At 31.1% G+C, this 22,326-nt stretch overlaps 1 protein-coding gene across 2 annotated transcripts in view; it reads right to left on the minus strand.

Moving 5' to 3' along the window:
* Positions 1-22,326, minus strand: part of LOC145329543 (uncharacterized) — a 271,980-nt gene that overhangs the window by 222,726 nt on the left and 26,928 nt on the right. The gene's annotated exons all lie outside the window — the stretch shown is intronic.

Raw genomic sequence — 22,326 nt, forward strand, 5'->3', positions numbered from 1 at the left:
TTTTTTAAAGTCATTAGTGCAGCAAGAACAGGTCATATAAAAGTCAAAGTTAACGAAAGAAATCTTCTATCCATTCGATGTTAAAAATTTGAAAGAGGGATAAATAATCACGAAGACAAAATTTATAATTTTTGCAGGTGCTATGAATAAAAACTGACATATTTATAAATTGGGTTTTTAAATTTGAAGTAATCTATATCCGCCAAAATAATCGTAATTGTATATCACAAACTTACCTGAAAAAAATTAAATTATCAAAATTGATATAGTAAACGTGGATATATTGACGAGGGAAAATTTGACGTCAATTTTGATTGCTACAAAAGTCCTCATTTATTGGCCAGTTATTCATCCAGAAGGAGGAGAGGAGATGAGTTAAAAAGGTGGATGGGGGGTATCGTTATTTCAGCCAGCTGCAACCATCAATTTATTAGACTACATTAAAATCTGGTGCAACATTCATGTAATTATATATCGATTATTTTAAGTCTTGTCAAAATTGACATATACTACTTGAATTGGCCATGGTTATTATAAAAAATATATATTCAAATTTATACTAACAAAAATAAAAGTACGTACATCACATATTATTAAATTGCTACGCTACTAAATATATTAGGCTTTCAATTACGAGACAAATTAGAAGTTAAATTGATATAAAATTATAGATATTGTTTTCGTTGTGACCAAATTATATCTTTACATCAGGGATAATTGAATTAAGAATTTGAAGAAGGAAAATTTCTCTAGATTTTCGATATGATTCTATTTTACAGTGAAACTTCTTATAGTCCAAGGAAGGTTTACAACTATTTTGGTATAGATTACCTTCATTCTCCCAAGAGAAAAATAAAGTCCAACCCAGATAATTTTGTCTTCAATCTTACTTTAATTATAGGTGGATCAAATGCTCCTACCTTTTATACCTCAAGTACCCCTAGAGGCCTCTATTTTTATGATTGATATAAGATATCTCCCAAGCCAGATAATTATTATTCAGACAAAATTCGTTCTTATACTTTATGTTGTAAAATAAATCCTTTTCAATGAATTTATTTCTAACTAGCATGAAAATAGGAAGCAAAATAAATTTTCTTTGCATTAAGCATCGCACTCTCTCTGAAAAATCGTTTTGTCTAAGTAAATAGTGTATGTGTGTGAAATCCTAGCAGAGTGTTTATATCAAATATGAAACGAAGACAATTAAGTAGCGCAGAAATAACATGCTGAAGAATATTTAACTGATATGGGAAGACCCTGTTTCAATTTTATTTTGGGTCTTAAAATCAGCTGATAGCGTCAGAAATATAAACACAGTAGATTCCATAGAAAAGAACAGAAACAATTTACTAACAGACGAAAAGGGTCTCCAACACTTTGGCCAAGTAGTGATGGATGTATGGATAACACATCTATTCTTATACATTTATTTTTCAGTAGGACGGTACGTCGGACTAAAAAAACTAAAAATATGTTTTTTCATACATTCAAAAGGAAATTTTGTTAAAAACCTGAAGTGAATTCTTAAAAAACTTTTGCCCCACTAAAATCAGTGAGACAAACTAAAAATTTAGAGGGGATAATTTTGCCACACTAAAATTTTAGTGGGGCAAAAGTTTTTTGTAAGAATTTACCTCTGATATCCGAATTTTGAATTATCATCTCCTTTTTAAATTACGTTTTGTATGAACACCACACAGGGCGAAAATTAGTGAACTGTAGTAAAAATTTCTTAAGATTAGAGATATCTTGAAAATAATACACCTTATAATTCATTTTCCAAAAATTTCTATGAAAAAACAGGGAGGGAGAGGACAATAGGTATAAAAGTAATCTAATTCAAATTTTTAGTACAAATTAAATTTGAATTTTTAATAATGCGTCGTTCTTTGGTTAAGATATTCCATCAAAATACCTAAGGGGTTAAAAACGGTTTGGTACCCTCCCCCACACTCCTCCTAATTTTTTAAGTCTTTAAAAATACAAATATCCATTGCAATCATAATGGATAAATGTTCTCACTATTTGAATAAGTAAACACACTTAAACACTTGAAAGAATTTCGTTATATTTGCAAATGAATGGCACCGCTGCAGATGATGTTACCATCCTTGCTACAATACAGATCAATTCTCAAAGATAAATATCAGAAGAAAAAAATTCCTTTTAGATTTACATATTTGAGATTCCAAGCATTCGCCAACTTTTACATTTCAATATTCACAAACAATTGCTTTAATAATGGGAGGGGGAGACAATGGGCTGTTTATTATACTATTCCCCAAAATTTAATATTAACGTTTTCTTATTAGTAGGCTTAACAACTTTGGAAGCTTTTGTGAATTTTGATAGGTTTGATTACTAATTTAGGTGTTCAAACGTTTCAACCACTAATTTTAATCTTTTTAACGGGTAATTTTGTGTATCATCATTGGAGTTGTACATCCATTTATCGGCCATTGCCTTATCCCTTTAGATCCCTTCGGGTGTGCACAAAGATTTGTCAGAGGATCAATCAGACAATTTCTAATTACATACGGACATGGGTAAATATTTGCTTTGCTTCTCAAGACTGTGAGGTTATGATATCACACTATATATCAGTCTACTAGAAAAATGAATTATTGAAAATGCCTTTAAAAAATGTAATATTTATTATAGCTTAAAAACAAAAGCATCTATGTACAGGGTGCACCACATAAATCCGGACTTTTTCTTATTTTTAAACAGATAAACATAAAATCGTCAATTTTAAACATTTTATTGAATTTTAAAAACTGGGAAGCAACCTAGGTATATGACTATTAGATTATTTAATAAAATCGCCGCCAGCCTCAATCACCGCCTCTACCCGCACCCTGAACCGCCCGCCGACCCTGGTCACCATGTCCCTGTTCAAGCAGGCGAAGTTCTCCATGATAGGAGCAATGAGAGAGGTCTTTTAGGTATGGGCGCGTCTATTGGTTCATGCTTTAATGGCGCTCCAGGCCCAAAAGTCCATTAGATTAAGATCGGGCTGCTGGGAGGCCACATCTCCTTAAAAGGACTCTCCACAGAAAAATCAACTTTGGATTTTTGAAAATCTAACCTGAAACTTTTATTCTCTGTTCAATTTTAGGCATTTTTTGTTTTTGTGGCATCGCGATCGAAGCCCTTTGAAAATTTTGTCCGCCGCCTATTTGTACTGCCGCTATAACAATATATACTACACTTTCCTCCACTCAATATGTGTTCGCCGCTAAAGAACATTTACTCCATTGCAACCGGCCGCTCTACGATTTATCCTCTTCCTTGACTGGACAATCCTGCCGCCTCCATTTTGTGTTCGCCTCCGCCAAATATAACCATCTTTTGCCGCAGTTGCCGCATTCATCGCCCTTCTCCGCCGCTACTCCGCTATACATTGCGTACGTAGCTATACACAACACCCCCAGCCTCCATTTAATTTCTGAACAAGGGAGAGGGGAGCATGTATTAAAAAGCGACGTACAGCGGAGTAGCGGCGGAGAAGGGCGATGAATGCGGCAACGGCGGCAAAAATAGAAGCTAAAAATCACTAAAGCAGCACAAATTAAATGGCGGGAGGATTCACTTAAAGGAGGTAAAAAATTTCAAAGGGCTTCGATCGCGATGCCACAAAAACAAAAAATGCCTAAAATTGAACAGAGAATAATAATTTCAGGTTAGATTTTCAAAAATCTAAAGTTGATTTTTCTGTGGAGAGTCCTTTTAAGAACGTGAGTAACCGCAGGATCCAAATTAACCCATCTTTAAAGCTACCCTTTGACACAGTGGCTCTAATTTGGGCCAAAGTTAAGCTAGAACAACGTTTTATACCTTTTTAAAAATGGCATGAAGATTAAGATAGGGTTATCAGCGCAAAACTTAGTCTAAAACGAGTTTCAAGGTTCCATATGGGCCCCTGAAGTCAAAAACCGAGAAATTTTCAAGATTTTTGACGTTTTTTACATCTTAAAATCTACCACGATACACTTTGTCGGAGTACTTCAGCCAAGTCAGCTAGGATAGAGAGCTCTAGTCTTTTCTAGTGTTTTCACTAGGTATCTGATAGTATCTCCAGCAAGTTTCATTAGTCCATCTTACCTACAGATGGGCTGAAATCAGATTTAGTAGGCCCAAGTCATAAATCCACGGTAAACTATCTGCGCAATTCAAATCTGCCTTGTTGAACATATGCGGGGCCAGCTCGGCGTACACGTCCTCCATCGTCCAAAGATTTTCATGGGCAAAAAGGTCATTACCTAAGCATTTTATAGTGGGGTCAAACGTCCTGATTGGTCAAGTAGTTTTGGCGCTATGGCCGTTTAAAAAAAGTCCGGATTTATGTGGCGCACCCTGTATGTATAACGTCTAAAAATAATAGGCAATTTTATCCTTATATGGAAAGACCCCTGTGCTTAAAAAATGACCTAGCATTTTTTGGATATTTTTTTAGGAAACCAAAAAATCTAAATTTAGTTTTGTTTAATCTAAAAATCTCCAAGACTGTAAGTGATTGGTTCGAAGCTCGACCCAAAAACGCGACATAACTAAAGATATAAAAAAAGTTGTGCCTAATGTTGCTCTGTCAGATATGCAACATTTAGAGTATGTATGTGGATATTAAAAGCGATGCCACTATAATTAAAGCACATTCAAACCTACATTCTTAATTAAATTGGAAGTGTATCGAAACTTATTACACGTATCTCTATCATTACCAATAAATACACCCTTAAAAATCTGTATTCTACATAAATTTGAGGAAAAAATTATGTGTTTTGTAAAAACACACTTTTTTTCATTTGTTGATACTTTAAATTCCTATGTTTTCAATAAAATTGGCAACTATTTTAACTGAAACAAATGTTTTAGGTTTTTTTAGTTTAAGTAGTTAAAACTTCCTTGTAACTTGTAAGTATGTCTTTCTGTCTAATAGTTATGTTTGTCTAATACATATGTCTTTCTGTCTAATAGTTATGTTTGTCTGATACATATTGGAACACTATGATAATTTTTTTGCTGGTAGATTTTCGCCCATTCAGGGACATCTAAGTTTTTTTTATAAAGAAGGGATAAAATTAGGTGTTCAAAAAGATTGAGGGGGCTAAAGTATTTTTTTAATTCTGAGGGGGTAAACTGAGAAGTTTCTAAGTTAAAGAGGGAAATACCACTTTAACCTCATCTTAGACGTCTATGCGCTCATTATATCATTTTTTCTTCATATTTTACATAATTTTTAGAATACCTCTCTCTTGTGTTTAGATTAATAATTAAACAAAAATTACTATGTTTTCGTTTTTTCACAAACCTTTTTCTTGTAGGTTAGCCAAAAATTGTGTAAGCCTTGCAGAATAAGCAGGTCAAATATGTGTATTTGATGATAATTTGTATGGGAGCAAACATTCTCTTAAAGTATGGTTTGTTCTCGCACATAGTAAGGGAAGTAAAGAGTACATCTATAATACAAAGTAGAACGATGTCTGTCTGTTTGTGTGTTTGTCTGTTTGTTTGTAGCGAAGGATCTCGCTAACCGCTGAACCGATCGGGTTCTCCTTTACAGGGTAGCTTCTCATAGGTCCCGGGAAGGTTTATAACTATTTTCTCGGGGGGTGGGACACCCCCAACCCCCCCAAAAATTAAAAACACCCCCCCCCCAAAAAAAAATTTCTTTTAAAAACTAAAATTAAAATAGTGGGGTCGACTAAACCCCCCCCCCCCCAAAAAAAAAAATTCCCCCCCCAAAAAAAATTTTTTTTTCTTTTTTATTTTAAATCTAAAATACGAAAAATTGGTTTGATCAAACCTCTTGGGGCAAAGCCCCTAGAGGCTAGGGGCGTAGCCGCTAGTATGTTGATAAAATAACAATAATCTAGCCTATTATTAACTGCAGTGACAGTAGAAAAAATCAAAATTCAGACTATTTACTAGAGTTTCATATAATATTTTTGGGAATATTTTTGAAAATTAAAGAAAAGTATGATAGGTCATCTTTTTAGTGTTGCCTTGAAACCGATTAATAGCCGCTAGATTAGAACCTGTTCTTAGCCATACTAAAGTATCATATATAGCATCGTATTACATACAATTTTTCCTCAGGGCTAACAAAACTGGTATTATTTTTTTGTTTTTTATATGATATCCGCGCAAACCTGTCTAAAATACTATGCGATAAATAACTATTGCTTCCCTAAATATAGTAAATTTTAAAATAACCTCACTAAGTCACTAAAATACATTTTAGCAGAGACTAAGAGAAAACTAAATAGATCTAAAATTCATAAACAAACAATTCCTAACTAATAAGCCTGAGCCAAAAACTGATACCTATTTGTAAACTTTACAAGCATTAATTAAATTATAGAGCGAAGATTTAAAAATATTTTGTCTTATTTGAAACATTTTGGGACATTTAACTTTTCTTTTTTGTCATGTGTGTCATGGATAATTAATTAACTCCCACGACAAATAATACACGTATACGCCAAATAGTAAAAGATATTTTAACAGGACATTAAAATATAAGCAAAATAAAATCATCAAATTAAGTAATGAATATTTCTCGTATTCATTCGAATCCGGTGGATAGGAACCGGTTCTCATCCATACGAAAAAACTATGTCTAGCATCGTATTATATCCAGCTTTCTACGAATATAAAAATGTACAATCATAAGATTAAAACTAGTTTTTTTAGCCGGTACCTTGTTTATAATACGATGCGAGAAATAACTATTATCGCATCGTACTATAGACAGCTTTCTGGGGATATCAAAATGAAAAATCATAAGATTAAAACCAGTTTTGTTATGATTTCTATTTAAATATTCGGAGAAAATTGTCTGTAATTTGATGATATACATGATTTTTCAGAATTCTAAATCAAGGGATATTAGTTTTAGAGAAATCTTAAAAACAAATATAAAGCACAAACCTGTACGATAATAGGGAATAGGTATGATTCTTTGCTAAAACGTTAAGACAACAAGGATGACAACATACATAAAAGCGAAGCACTGAAACGGTAGGACAAACGGACATTAACACTTGTATAGTGTCATAACTGAATAATCATAATATAAATGTATAAGAGTCAAAGCAAAATTGTAAGTAAATTTGTTGAAAAACTGCTTGATTCAGGATAATGTTTATGGACATACTTACATTTTTAGGACTTGATTATAGAGTTGCTTCGCTTATTAAATTATACTTTGTTGTCCCAGGAATTAATATACCAAAAATTAGATCAATCGGATGATTAGATCACATAAAAATTTGTTGTTAAAAAAGTAAAAAAATCAACATGTTTAAAATGGACGTACGGACATTTTGGTGATGATTATAGAGTTGCTACGCTTTCTAAATCGTACCTAACTACTAAAGGAATCACCATGCAAAATTTGAAATCGATAGGACAATTCTAACATGCCAAAATTAACGAAAAAAGCTATCCGTTACGGACGTACGGACGGACGGACGTATGGACGGACGGACGGACGGACGGACGTACGGACGGACCGACCCTAATTATAGAAAAGCTTTGCTTTTAAAAATCAAAAGTATTCAGAAAGAGCCAAATCTAAAGAGCATTACAGACTGCCAATCCATTAAATTAGCTTTTAGAGTGGCATATCTACTAATAACTCTTCTGGTTTACTTTTCAAATATATAAACAAGGAAACATGAATGCACTAGAGCGGAAATACACGTTTCTTAACAACCAATTAAAATAGTAAGGAAAGTTTACAATTGTAGAAGACTTCATACAAACCTTACCTCTCTGTTGTCCACATAAAGCAGTTAAAAATATTTCTTCCCAGAAGAAGCTTTTAAGAAGCTACCCTGTAAAGGAGAACCATAATGGTTCAGCGGTTACCGAAATCCCTCGTTACAAACAGACACAAACAAACATCATGTTCCTTTATTTTATGAAAAATCTATATAAGATTGTGTTAGGTTTTTTTGCTTATTTAAACACCAATTTATATTGTTTTGGCCTTGATCCAAAATAACTTTTTTTTTCTCATTAAGAATTAAAACTTGAAAAGGAATATTTGAATCCAAAACAGGAGAAAATTATATTAAAATAATATTTTTGATCAAACATAAACAAGGAGATTTGGATCCATGTTTTTAAAACTTTGAATAACATTTCAATATCCCTCACCTGACTGGGTATATCTAAAATACTCATTCGTACTGCTTAATAGGAATACGTCATTTCCTGTTTTACTGCCGGACGGACATACATGGTTATTAAATAGCTGTCCCTAAATTGTAAAGTATAGAGAAGCAGTGCTCAGTGTTTTTTTAGACAAATCTGTGTAAAATGTGAAAGGGCAAAACTTAATTTTGACCTCAATTATAATTTTTACTGTGTTTTGTAGTAAGGACATTGATATACTTTCTGTTATAAAATTATGATCAATGGTGAATTTTATGAAATTTTTTTTCTGTGATTTACTTTGCATTGGTTATAAAATATGGCTATAGGAAAATGATAGCTGGCACATAAAGATCTGATAATCTATATATTTTTCGAAATGATTTTACCTATCTATAGAATTTAAATTTATAGTAAATTTAAGAATCTGATTTTACAGTTTTTAACAAAGTATTGTATGCAAAGTCTTAATTTTACAAGCATATTAAGATTGTATTTAATACAACGATTGTACAACTCGAGTGACTAACAAGCACTTCACCCCCCCCCCCCGCTCTATTTTTTGAATAAATTCAAAGTAAGTGGGGAACAGTCTTTTTCCTAGGCCTTAAAATAAAATTAATAAATTGAATATTTTTTTCACAATAACAGTCCTAAATGGTTTCAACTAATTTTGAATTGAAGTTAATCTTATTGCATTTAAGACATGGACAACTAAACATAGAACTTGTTTCATTAAGTTTATTATCCATATGTAGTAAAAATGTTAGGTAGAAACCATATTAATTTAGATTCTTATACACAAAGTAACAAAACATTTTGGTTCAGTAATGATCATATATGTATGCATATTATTGGAAGAATAATCTTAAGATAAATACTTTTTAAAATTCCTTTAGTTGCCTTTGTAATTATTGCTGTGGTAAAATTCTAATTTATTCTATGATTTTCACATAAATGGTTATTGCATAAATAGATGTCTGTAAAAAGTTATAGCCTGCAGTTAAAATTAAATGCAGTATTTTTTTCATTTCATAAGATTTCTTATAAAACCCCCATTTGTTAGTGCAACTATTTCATATTTCACAAATAGGGCTGTAATTACATTTTTTCTGCTGTACGTCTGTCTGTCCTTCATGTATAAGTACGCCAATCCTATGGGGCATATGTGAAGAACTCGATCGGTTTAGTGATTAGCATGATCTTAACGAACAAACAAAAAAAGAACTCCTGTCTTATACCTTTGTATCCCTGACAGATGCATTAATTTGCCTGAAAGGTAAAACAAGACACCTAGGTGCACATATTGATTAAAGATAATAATCTTTTAATTCACATACAAAAATCTTACTATTATGCTAAATAATAATTTAATAATAGTACATTCCCTGCTCTAGAAGTTATCCTCAAGGAGGCAGGGGAGGTTAGACTGTAAATTATGCTGGTACTCAAAGTTTTAAAAACACTATCTCTTATTTGTTACATTGTAAACTTTGGGACCTTTAAAATCTTAATTGGGTTGTACAAAACCTTCTGTATCCAAACCTATAACTTTGATCTCCAGAGAAGACAATTTTGTTTATCGTAATTAGAGGTGTACATTATTTTAACGTCCATAGTCTTATTATATTTGATAGTGGTACACTTTTAGTTGGATGGAAATAACCATAACTATAGTAAAATATATGTCGGACAACCAACATTTTTGCAAACAAGTGTATGATGAATTAAAAAAAATATAATTACACTTCAACGCTTCTTATCTTAGAAACCTAGGTAATTATCAACAAGGAAAAATTCGCGCAAAAACAAAATTTGATAAAAACTGTTGTATCTATTAAATTACCTTTTCACTGTTATCCTAAGGATCATGAGAACAAAACCCCTCACACTACTGCAGGGCTAGCATAAAACTTTTAAAACTAACCTTTAGTCATGTTCAGCAATATGCAACAGACATGGATGAAATTTAAATATATAATCTAGGAAGCATTTAATTGAAGTTAAAAAAAAAACACAGTCATCTAACTTTATTGGGGGGGGGGGGGGGGGGTAACTCTACCCTTCTCAGTATCGCTATTATGTAGTAAATAAAGTTAAAAATTCCTTTCTTTCTTTAAAACAGAATATTGCAAAACTAAACATTTATGTAACATATTACTTCTCTATAACTTTTTTGTAGCAAAACTTCACTACAAGTAAGCTATGATGATGTCAAGTCTATATTATCATAATAGTATAGCCTTAGTCTCTAGCGGCTTCCTTTACTGAGAGAAATTATAATTTCATGGGGGAGGAGTGATTGAAGTAAAATTTTCAGAAGCCAACCCGAAAGGGCTAAAACAACTGCCCCGAACCAGTAAGAAGCTTCCATGACTAAACCAGTTCAATGGATGTTTGGAGCTTTGGTACAGACAAACATGAAAAGAAATATTGGGTCATGCTACTTTTGAATTATATCATCCTTGTTTCTATTTATTCCGTGTTATTTGTTACTTTTTCACTGGAAATTCTTGAGCTTTTCATTGAAAACAAATGTTTTAGCGTTTTCACTGAAAGTGTTTGGTGTTCATATAAAACAACGTTTCCTTGAATCTAGACAAAAATCTTTGTCTTTCTAATTATTTATGCAGTCAGATACATAAAACATTATATGCCCGATAATTAGTTATAGACTAACATATCCAGAATTTCATATACAAGTATATACTATATCCTCTATTGTCCCAGCCCTGCAATCTCATAAAAAAAGATGTTTTAGAGCTTATTTAAATCTTTTTATTTGCTATTTTCATGACAAAACTTTTAGTTTCTCTAGAACTTTATTGTTTTGTCTTATGCCTGTTTTGTTTAGCTAAGGAAGGCTAAAACAATATTAGGTAATGTGCAATACTCATTTGAGGTAGCCAGGCTTATATCATATGTCATGGATAAGGAAATGTTTTGGGATTTTAATCTTACTATGAAAATATGCAAGTTTTTATTTTATTTTTAAAAAGGTTATCTAAAATAAATAAATGTGTAACAGGATGTCTGTCTGTCCGTCTGTAACTGAAGATCTCGTTATCCGCTGGATAGACATAGTTCTCATTTACAGTGAAGCTTATTATAGGTCAAGATAAAAATTATAACTATTATTGGGAGGGTACCACCACCCTCCAAAGCGAAATAGCCCCTGGAAACATAATCCCCCAACCCACCAAAAAAAAAACTTATATTTTTATTTCAAAACTAAAATTGAAAGAGGAGGTTCGACACATACCCTTATAGGCCTCAAAGGGAGTTGCTGTTAGTACTTATAATACCAGTAATAAAAAAATCATATTCAATAAAATTATTGAAAATCTGTAAATGTTCCAATGCTTATATAATTTATTAAAGCAGTTCTATTAATTGCAAGGAAGGGGAAAAAGTATTCTGATAAATGTGAATAAATAAACATTATACATTATTTACTATTAGAATTTGGTATTTTTTTTATCCATCTTGATTAAGTAGTTGCTTTTAGTTTTATAGGCGTTACTAATATCATAATCCATATTTATTTGAGAAAAAAGGGTTACACGTAGATAAGAGTAAAAATACTTTGAGAGAAACAAATGTAAGATAACTTTTGAGTAGTAACATTTACTTACAAATATTCTGTTATTTTATATTCCATTTTTGTTTTGAATTTAATGACATTGGTTTCAAATTTCAATCAAAACACTTTTCTATTCCAATAAAATCAGCAAAAGTTGAATTTTCACATCGGTCCAAAAAAAATTAATAATAGTATTAACTAAAATAGCAAACTCAGAGACATCTTAATAATAATTGGAATCTTAAAAAGAAAAATTTATGAACTTTAAAAGCATAAGTTCGTGTACGCACCGGACAAGGTTAGTTAAGAACATATGCTTATTAGTCATGAGAAAGTTTAGACACCTATCTTTAATAGCAGACGTTAAAATCTTATTTCTTCCACAACAGCGTTAAAGGAAGTGTAGCTGGTTTGAAAATTGTAAAATAAATTTTTCTAATCAATCTTTTCTAATTTTTCACGCTTACAAAAAAGTTGAATTTGCAAAAACAATAAATAAAAAAAATTAAATAAATTTATTCTATTATATATAGTAGTAAAGTTTTTTGTCTTGAGCTTATATACTATTAATACTAAACTGATTGAGTTCTTCTTTTTAGGTAAGCTTGACATAGGTCCCATGATGAAAAATCATGTATCAAAACGTATTATAGACATTTCACGACGTACTAATAAAATAAGGAATCATAAGATTATTATCAGTTTGATGTCTATGTCATTAGGTCTCTCTGGGATAACAAAAATAGTTTGTTTCCGCTTTATTAAAACTGGTAATAAGCCATATGAAAAAAATGTAACCTTTCTCTAAGGGGCCAACAAATTAATCTATTCCCTTCCTTAATTTCAAACGTTAACCTAAATCATCGTATTTCCTATTTTGTTCTCATAAAAACTTCGTAGTAATCTGTGTTGTCTGTCCTGCTGGTTATGACAAGGACAATATACATAAGGTCTGCAATTAGAGCTTGAAGAAAATTACTTTAGACAATAGGAGGGCGGGGTAAGTAATAAAATAGCTAAAAACCACTAAAGACATATCAAAGCTTCCCTGAAAACAAAGAATTCTGACCAACATTTTCCGAGATCTTAAGCTTCATACAAAAAAAAATTAATACTTTGGGATGTACATCTAATTAATAGCGATTGTCCTACCCCTTTAGATCACTGCGGGGTTGCATCTCTATTTTCTCACTTTACTCTTAACACTCCTTGCTCATACCTATACCCCGTTGTGCATGGTATTAGTGTGCAAATATTACCGTAAATAAATCTGTTTCATATACGTATATATGTCTTATATTTGTTTTGTAATATTTATCAGAAATATAATGACGATGAATTATCGAATTATTACAAATATGTTCATAAGCTTTGTAATTTTATGTACTTTAATTAAATCTAATAATTCATGATTAGTTGATTCAAACTAGCAATTTATAAATATTTTAACAATTTCGTTTATAACAATATAGTAATGTGCATAAATTTTTCGTTCATCGTTTTTATCTCGTAAGATCCCTGTCGATTTTTAAGTCTTATCTATTTGGTGCAGAGATAATGTGATACATTTAGCGGATGTGATAGCCCAAGAAATACCTACGTGAATTCTTAACTTTTATTATTTAACACATTTACTTCATTTATATAAGATTTAATAATCCTTACATTTAAGATTTAAAAGAACAAGGATGACAACATCCATAAAAGCGAAGCACTGAAACGGTAGGAAAACGGACATTAACACTTGTATAGTGTCAGAACTGAATAATCATAATATAAATGTATAAGAGTCAAAGCAAAATTGTAAGTAAATTTGTTGAAAAACTGCTTGATTCAAGATAATGTTTATGGACATACTTACATTTTTAGGACTTGATTATAGAGTTGCTTCACTTACTACATTATACTTTGTTGTCCTAGGAATCAATATACCAAAAATCAGATCAATCGGATGATTAGATCACATAAAATTTTGTTGTTAAAAAAGTAAAAAAATCAACATGTTTAAAATGGACGTACGGACATTTTGGTGATGATTATAGAGTTGCTACGCTTTTTAAATCGTACCTAACTATTACAGGAATCACCATGCAAAATTTGAAATCGATAGGACAATTCTAACATGCCTAAATTAACGAAAAAAGCTATCCGTTACGGACGTACGGACGTACGGACGGACCGACCCTAATTATAGAAAAGCTTCGCTTTTAAAAATAGCCTAAGAGCATATCCAGACATATCTATAGAATTTAAAAAAGCCTGAAGCCATCCAAGGACATATAAGAAGCTTCACTGTAAAGGAGAACCATATTAGATCAGAGGCTAGCGAGATCCTTCGCTACATACATAAAAAAGAAATAAGAAATATTTCTACAAATCACTTTAAACAACAAAGCATTGTTATGGTCAACTTATGTTATAAATTGCTTATTACCGATTCTAGTAATCTTTTTTTAAACTTTTAATCAGTGACGTACACAGACATTCACCTTGGCGTATGAAATCTAGAGGGAATGATCAAAGGCGGAGGCAGTTTTTTGCTTGCTATGTTTTCAAATATCATTAATTATGAGGTTGTTGATACCTTTTCCCGTAACGGCGGGATTTTTAAGTGATCATCTAGAGAATCCAGAGCATGATCCGCGTGTAAAGGGATGCGATACTCTAACAGCCAAGGATATTAGACAAAGAAACATCCATCAGACAACCAACCCTTCCCCCCCTTACTATTTATGCCACGACGGACATAGCAGCAGTAAGAACAATTTTTAACGTCTTTAGTTATGACGCGGTGTCAGCCTGAGATTCGAACCTATCACCTTCCTGGCGACGAGCGGATGCTATACGTATTGAATCACGATCGCAGGTTTGACACCCCCCTTAGACCACCCATCAGCACGCGCCTCTTATATTGAATGGGTGATATTCTCTTTTAGTAAGAATACTTATTCTTAGCGTTTAATAAGTTCTACATTTAGTTTTCTATGACATTTGATTATTAGATTCGGTTTCCAATTACATATTCCTTCTTATAGCAGAGTAGTCCCATAAAAACTGAGCAAAAATACAAATTCAAATATTAGCACAATTAAGTTTATAATTAATTATTTAACTTTTCCCTTCAAAGAGCCATAATAATTCTCCCAAAATAAGTTTAATTAAATAGATAATAGAACTTATAAGAAAGTATAATCTTTTTTATGTACAAGAAAAACTTAGGCGATTCCAGCTACTTGCTAAGTGAAATATTGACTGCATTGTACGGTATGACAATTATGTATTTCAAATTTAATTGCATTAATTACACTATAGAGATTAATACACATATATTTTACAAACATGTTATTTATACGATTTTGATTTTATCCCCTTCAACCAAGTTTAATTTAGGAAACATCGTATAGTGTCCAATAAAAAATGACTTTATACAATACAAATGACTAATGATAGGCCAGTATACATTATAATTGACCAATGGTTAATTGTATGCTGGCCTAGCATTGGTTATTTATATTTTAATTGTGTGAAAATGGTACCCAATACTAGCCCCCTCTCCTAGGAGTGAAGTCTCTGGTGTATAAATCATTACTATAAACGTATATTAATCTAGAGAATATATTTAATAGACCATAGAAATAATTAATTTTATTAGAAATAGAGAAATTTTCGTATAGAGAAAAATTAAAAGGTGTTTCATGATTATATATCTTATCCTCAGAAAAAGGGTTGGGATGTATGTCTGTCTGTTTCTTTAATTGCCAAATCTGTTATCTATTCTAGGGAAGAATATACCAAATATTTCAAAATGTAAAAAGTTTACATTCCACCCTCTACAAATTGTACTAAATAAAGAGGGCTCCAACACCCTTCCCTCAACAGAATGCCACTAAAGGAATGTTAATCAAAAACTATATCATGGGGGGAAAAAGAAACTAAATTAGAGTTTGCACAAAGCCTTGTCTTCGTTTTGCCATGTACTTCTTAGAGTACGAGAAAAACTAAAGTGACATATAAAGTTATGAATAAAAAAAGGTTACAAAATCACGTTTAAAAGATTATATATTGGGGAAAGAAAAATTAATTATCCTTATCCTATACCTATATTCCTTAGATAATGACAGAACACTAATTGAATAGAACATGCATGAAACCACAAATAATAACCTTTTGATCCGAGGTGTGCCCTAACTTACGCTAAAATATCAGCAAAATTATATAACTATAAACTTTTTTGAGATTAAACAGGTTTCCTTATTCAAATTTTAGTCCCTTTTACTAAGTTTTGCTGGTTGGAAAAAAGTAGCGGTGTCCAAAATTTTCTACCAATAATTGCAATCTACATAGGGGTTTTTATCTTCATCAGGGATTGGCATTAATCTAATTTTTTAATGTTTTTGCAAAATTTATATAAATGCAATTTTCACATTTAATTTTAGTGTTGAAATTTATTGTTAACGTGATCATTTACTACTTCAATATTGTAGATTATAATAAATTTGCAATTATGATATTTTTTGAGCTATTGTATGAAACAGTATTTGCTCGTAAATGATGTTTTACCCCAGTCCTCAACTCCTCACAGCCAAACCTCACTTCTTCGGAGATTTTAGTTGAAATATTCAATATTAAAATTTTCTCTCTAAATGGTCGAAAACGCACAGTTATTAGATTTCAACAAACAAAAAATACTCAGAAACGCACACACAATAAAGTCAATTATCCCCATATCTATACCATTACCAAATTGCCCTGAAAATTATTAATTACAGGGTAACCGTTTGTGAGATCTTTACACACACTAATTTACCTAGGAAAGTGACAAAATCCTACTCTGATGTATTATAACGATAACAACATTGTTAAGAAGGTTATTACATTTGTGGTTTTGAATAGTAATTCAATAACAAACTTTTGAATAACATTGAAATTTCTTCAACCTCTTCTTATGTGTTTCTACAATGCAAACACAATCAAAATTTAGCAAAAATGTATTATTCATTTCATTAATCGATCTTTTTGTAATGACTAGAAAATCGCACAAAACAAGCAGCCGCCACAAGATAAATTTAGGAAATTCAGAGTCGTAGCTGCCAGTGAATCAAGTTTCCAGTGCAGTGGTTCAATTTGTTGACAAATTTAAAGTGAATTTAAAGTAAACATAGAAATAGTTGACTTTTTCTTACATACCTAAAATGATAAAAGTAATATTAAGGAAAAAGTATTAAAATTGTACATATATACATAATAGGTATTTATTCATTCTAGTAATTTCATAACTTAAAAAAAGTAACAATTTCATTGTAAATTTAGGGCATCTGATTCTGAGTTAATCTGCTCTTTTTTGGTAACATTTATAGAACGTAATTATATATGGTTTTATTATGTACATAAGGCCATGGCAAAGTCATAAGGCCTGAATTAAATTAGATTATATCGGTTGGGTCTATAGTCCTTAAAAATGAATTTTATACAAATTCAGTCATTTAGCCTGAAGACTCTCTAAGACACTTTGCGCTAGAATTCAAGGAAAGAATTATTTGTATTATGTAGTTCTTTAGGTTAGGTTTTAATAAATAAGAATCAGAATAGCCCGAAAGGATAGGGTAACGCAGGGTAAGTACTTTCTATATGTTTTTAATGACTAATTTCAAGGGTTATGATGTTTTAAACCCGCAAACAATTAGCAAACACTTTAAATTGCACGTATTTTGTCTCCGTTTGTAAATTTTATAGTGGTGTATTGCGCCTTTATTCTTGACAAAGTTTTAATCCATAGCTAAGTAATATCACTGTAATACTTTTGTTTAAAAGGCCTCTAGAAATCAATATTCACAGTCACAAATTTTTCTTGAAATATACAAAGATAAAGGATGGTCTTGGAGATGCGATCCCCAAATTTCAAAATACTTTGAACGTACGAATAAGACTTTTACAGAAATGCTTCGCATCTAGTCCACTTACCTATGTTTACTATAAATTTTACACCATATAAAAGTTGAATCTGAATATTTGATTGACATGCCATGGTAATTATCGAGCGCAACTCAGGCACGAGATACAATTACTCTAGCTAGCCCTAAGGCACTTTTTATATGTTTTTAAGTATTTATTAGCCTATCTTTACCAATATAATACCTTATATGGGTAACGCTAGCCTAATCATGGTAAACTGTATGTGATTGATTATTGTTATATGCTTATTAAAACATTATGTTTATTGTTAAAGTAACCATGTAACCACTTTGTTCTAGTATGTATGCCTACAACCATAGTTTGATTTACGTCACAAGTTTAACATACAAACACTTTATTAAACCGACAAGGGCTTAGATCCTTATTAATAGTTGATGTTATAACTTGCACTTCTTAAAATATCTCAGTTATTTATTGACTCTCTAACCATCAAGTTCTTCTGGCTTTAAAGGTAATGACTTAGTTGTTTGGCATGCATTGTAGTTTAAATTTAGGACCCTCAGTACTTAGCATGAATTGAGCTTGGGTCTTATGTTAGAGATCTAACACTTGGCACAATTCAATGCTTTGGACTTGGGGCACTTTTCTGTCCTACACTACTTATGATTATTATCACTTATCCTGTAAATACTTTCATACTTAACTTATTCACTTGTAATGTAAATACACTTTATGAAACCATCTTCCTTCTTGAGTGCTTAATATACTTATATGATATAGATCGAATACCATAACCAGCCATTTATTCTTAATTTAAAGCAATATAATACCTCGCGTGGGTCTTTGTTGAGCTACCACGGGCTCAACCAAATTTGTATTATACTTGTGGGAATAGAGGGAAAAGCATTCTAAATTGACGAACCGACGATGAGAATGTCTATGTGTATTGCAGTAAAAGTAGGATTTTTAGTAGTACTCATAGAAGAGCGATCTCCATACCATAATATTGGACAAGCGCCCCATTCGCACTACCAGTCTACAAGACAGCAAAGAAGGAAGTTCAAATTGTTGGGTTAGATAGAGTAGTACATGAATATATTTTTATTATTTATTGTAATTTAATATGCATAAAACAAAATTATATTATGTTTATATTTTTGAAATTTGTTTAATCCATCATTAAACAATGACGTTAAAGTTTTATGACGCTACCATAAAATATTTGCTGTTCTGTATCTTATATTACGAGATGTTCAGTATAATATAATATAATGCATATTATTTACGCTTTCTATCAGTTAACATAACATTCACATACACGTTTAAAAGGCGACGCTACTCTATAACACAAAGGTCTGTTTGTCTATCAATTATAATTTAATTAAATCAGTTAAACAGTTTTTAACCTATTTTTGAAAGGTTTATCAAAAATAAACTCTGACACCTGTAGAATCATACTGCAGATCTTAAAACACAAATAGGCCTCCAAATTACTTTTTTTGGGTGATTTTAAAGTTTATTTTTTACTATAAGTTTTACATATAATAAGATATTTTTTTATTTTGGTTGATAATTTTACCCATCATTCACTCAAATGCCCCTAGAGGCCTCTAGGGACCAAGCCGATAGATAAAAAAAGACAATATTTAAGAAATAATGCAATAATATTTTTTTCATTGCTGTGTTAATTAATTGTCCTTGTTTATATTCCACATGTTATCTTGTAATTAATAAGTTTTATGTCCAACTAATCAAAGTAAATTAAGCTTATTTACTTAAATTACATCTAAAATAGGGTGCTTCAAAAATCATGCGAAAAAGTTGAATAAATGTCGTAACACTGCAGTGTATCTTGTCTCCATTTATATAGATAACGACGAAAAAATAGCAATTTTGCTTTTCTTTAAGTTCCTTATGGTTAAAAGCAACACTGATATCAGCTAACTATGTTAAAAAATCCGCAACTTTAAACGAAAACTCTTTAAAATAGCCTTTCTATAAAGTTTATTTATATATTTACTTTAAAGTCAAAGGGAAAATATCTATAGAATTAAATCTGTTTATATGTTTAGTAACAAGAATGAATTATTACAAAGTTTATTATTGAGATGAGGGAGAAAACGATTAAAATAATCTACAACCCTCTTTCCCCCCATATTTAAGGGTTACCGAAGGCTTAACCTAACATTTAACTTTTTGCATAAAATAATTTATCACTTATTCTACATGAAGCTTCCCTGAATAGTATAATATTAAAAATATCTCATTCTTTGGGTACTATTAATAAATTTTTATGTGATGGTTCATTATTTTATCTTTATTGTCCTATCTCTAAAGATCCCTGAAAATTAGTTTGTGTATGTGTTTATAATTCCTTTACAATTTTATCGTGTGATCTAAACTTAATGTGGGAATATTGTTTAAATTTGAATGAATTTTATTTTGGATTTCTAAGTTTGATTGATATTCATTTGGGTGCCGGTGTTGAACTTTTTTCAAATGAAAAAGGGGTCAGGCAGCTATGTCTTGAAATAAATATCTTATAAATTTACACTTACAGTTGTATATGGACAGGTTTTAGACCATTTACATCTTTTAATATCACAAAGAAAAAATATCTTTCACATTGTAAAATGAACCTAAAGTTACAAAAACCCTTATATATATAAAATATATAAGAGTATGTAAAATACACTTCTTTTAACACAACTTTGGTTGTGAAAATAAAATTTATAAAATTAGGTCGTCAAGACTAATTTCCTGTATTTGCATAGGATGACAATTTTGATATGATGGTAAAAAAATAGATTACTATCAATTCACCTTAGGTTAGTAATTGAGATATTACTGAACACACATCTTCACATTCAAAAAATTTCAGAGACCGTAAGGGATAACACTATGTATGCACCAATTTTTATAAACAAAAGAATCCCTTTAGAGATGTTGGTAGAAAAGTTTTTTAAGCAGGCGAATGAGATAATATACAATTCCCCAAGGACGTAGAGACGGACATTTTGTATTATAGAAATTTAATTATTATTGATTGACGAAACAATGTCGTATAGTTGGGTAAAATAGTTTTTCTTTATATAAACCCGGAGTAATTTAGATACAATTTGTCTGACGCTGTACAAAATCGGGAAGTTAATATAAGCGACTTTAAAATTTAAGTTATTTTATGTCAAAAGCAGTGATTAGTGGGACGAGCCGAAAAAAAGATATTGGATTTTAAATTTTTCTGTAACACTACAGTAGCAGGACAGACAGCAATAATAATCTACTGTGATTTATCAGTATTAAAAACACTAGAAGCGATATTAGATTTTGTATTGTAAACATTTTTTTGAGGCACAGCTATTATTAACCTCATTTTGTCTGTATTCATTTAAAATTTTCTTCCATATGTGCTTGTTAATGTATAGGTACACCTATGGGATATGGATACATAATTTGGATTTAGATTATAGAATTTAATTAAGTTTCTCTACACAAATAAATCATATTTTTCATATAAATTATTTTGTATATGAGAATCTTTGAATATTCTTATCCTTGTTTTCTATTTTATATTGAAATATATTTAACAGACATTGTATCTGTTTTGTAGGCATAAACCTATTCTTTGCAGCGCAGCTACTCTATAAATGTGTTTAGGGGGCTAAATTATACTTATTTGTGTTTGCAACTTCTGCATCTCATCAATTATCCAATTGCGCGTAAATAATAGCCCTCAACCCTATTTGTACTTAAGCGAATGTTGCCTACTCCCTTAAAGCTAAATCAACATTTCTTATATAAAACTGAAAAAAGTAAAATTTTCGAACGTTGGCTCTATTTAAGTCATATTTAAGCCATCTCATTCATTGCAGTGTAACTTCGCTTCTATTTAAGTAAACAAAAAGGATAATTTGTCGGAATTGCACCTGTTGTACGATCTATACGTGACATGTAAAAGATGTACGTGATCCAATTTTTTTAAACAAGAGAAAACTAATCTCTTTATTTGTATTTTAAGTGGAATGGTTCATATTTTAAATGAATCAAAAATATAAATTGTTTTATAAAAGTAACTGGATCTGTGTGTGTCTGTCTGTAACGAAGGACTCACTGCTTGTAAAGGTTTATAACTATTATGGGGGAGGGAACAACACCCTTACAAGAGAAATAGCAAAAAAAATATTTTTAAGTCCGATAGGCGGCGCCTCTGTATGACCTACTGGACTTCACTTCATACAAGGGTGCAGAAACTTTATCCTTTTAAAATTGCGATTGAAAAGGGGGGGGGGCGACTTCCCACTACCCCCTCACCTCAAGGGCCCCTAGAGGCTCTATGTGCGTAGCTGCTAGTTTTAAAGAAAGAACAATTGTACAATATTTAAAGGGAAATACATAAAGTCCTTTTTCGAGAAACGCTAACTGAATTTATTTTATGTTAAACATTTCTTGTTAAAATAAATTACACTACAATCAACAGATTAAGTTACATTTAATAGGGATATTTTACAAGCATAGCTCCTCTAAAGATTTGGTAACCACATACAGAATTTTATAAAAGGCTAAATTTAATATTAAAGCTTTGAATGTTGAAAAGAACTGTTTCTAAACTAAAATTGAGAGAAATATTTACAGTTTTGTCTATAAGTATCGCGCGAAAAACAACT

This window comes from Acartia tonsa, chromosome 10 (assembly GCF_053477335.1).
Source record: "Acartia tonsa isolate MP-2025a chromosome 10, ASM5347733v1, whole genome shotgun sequence".
In the NCBI taxonomy this organism is placed as follows: Eukaryota; Metazoa; Arthropoda; class Copepoda; order Calanoida; family Acartiidae; genus Acartia; species Acartia tonsa.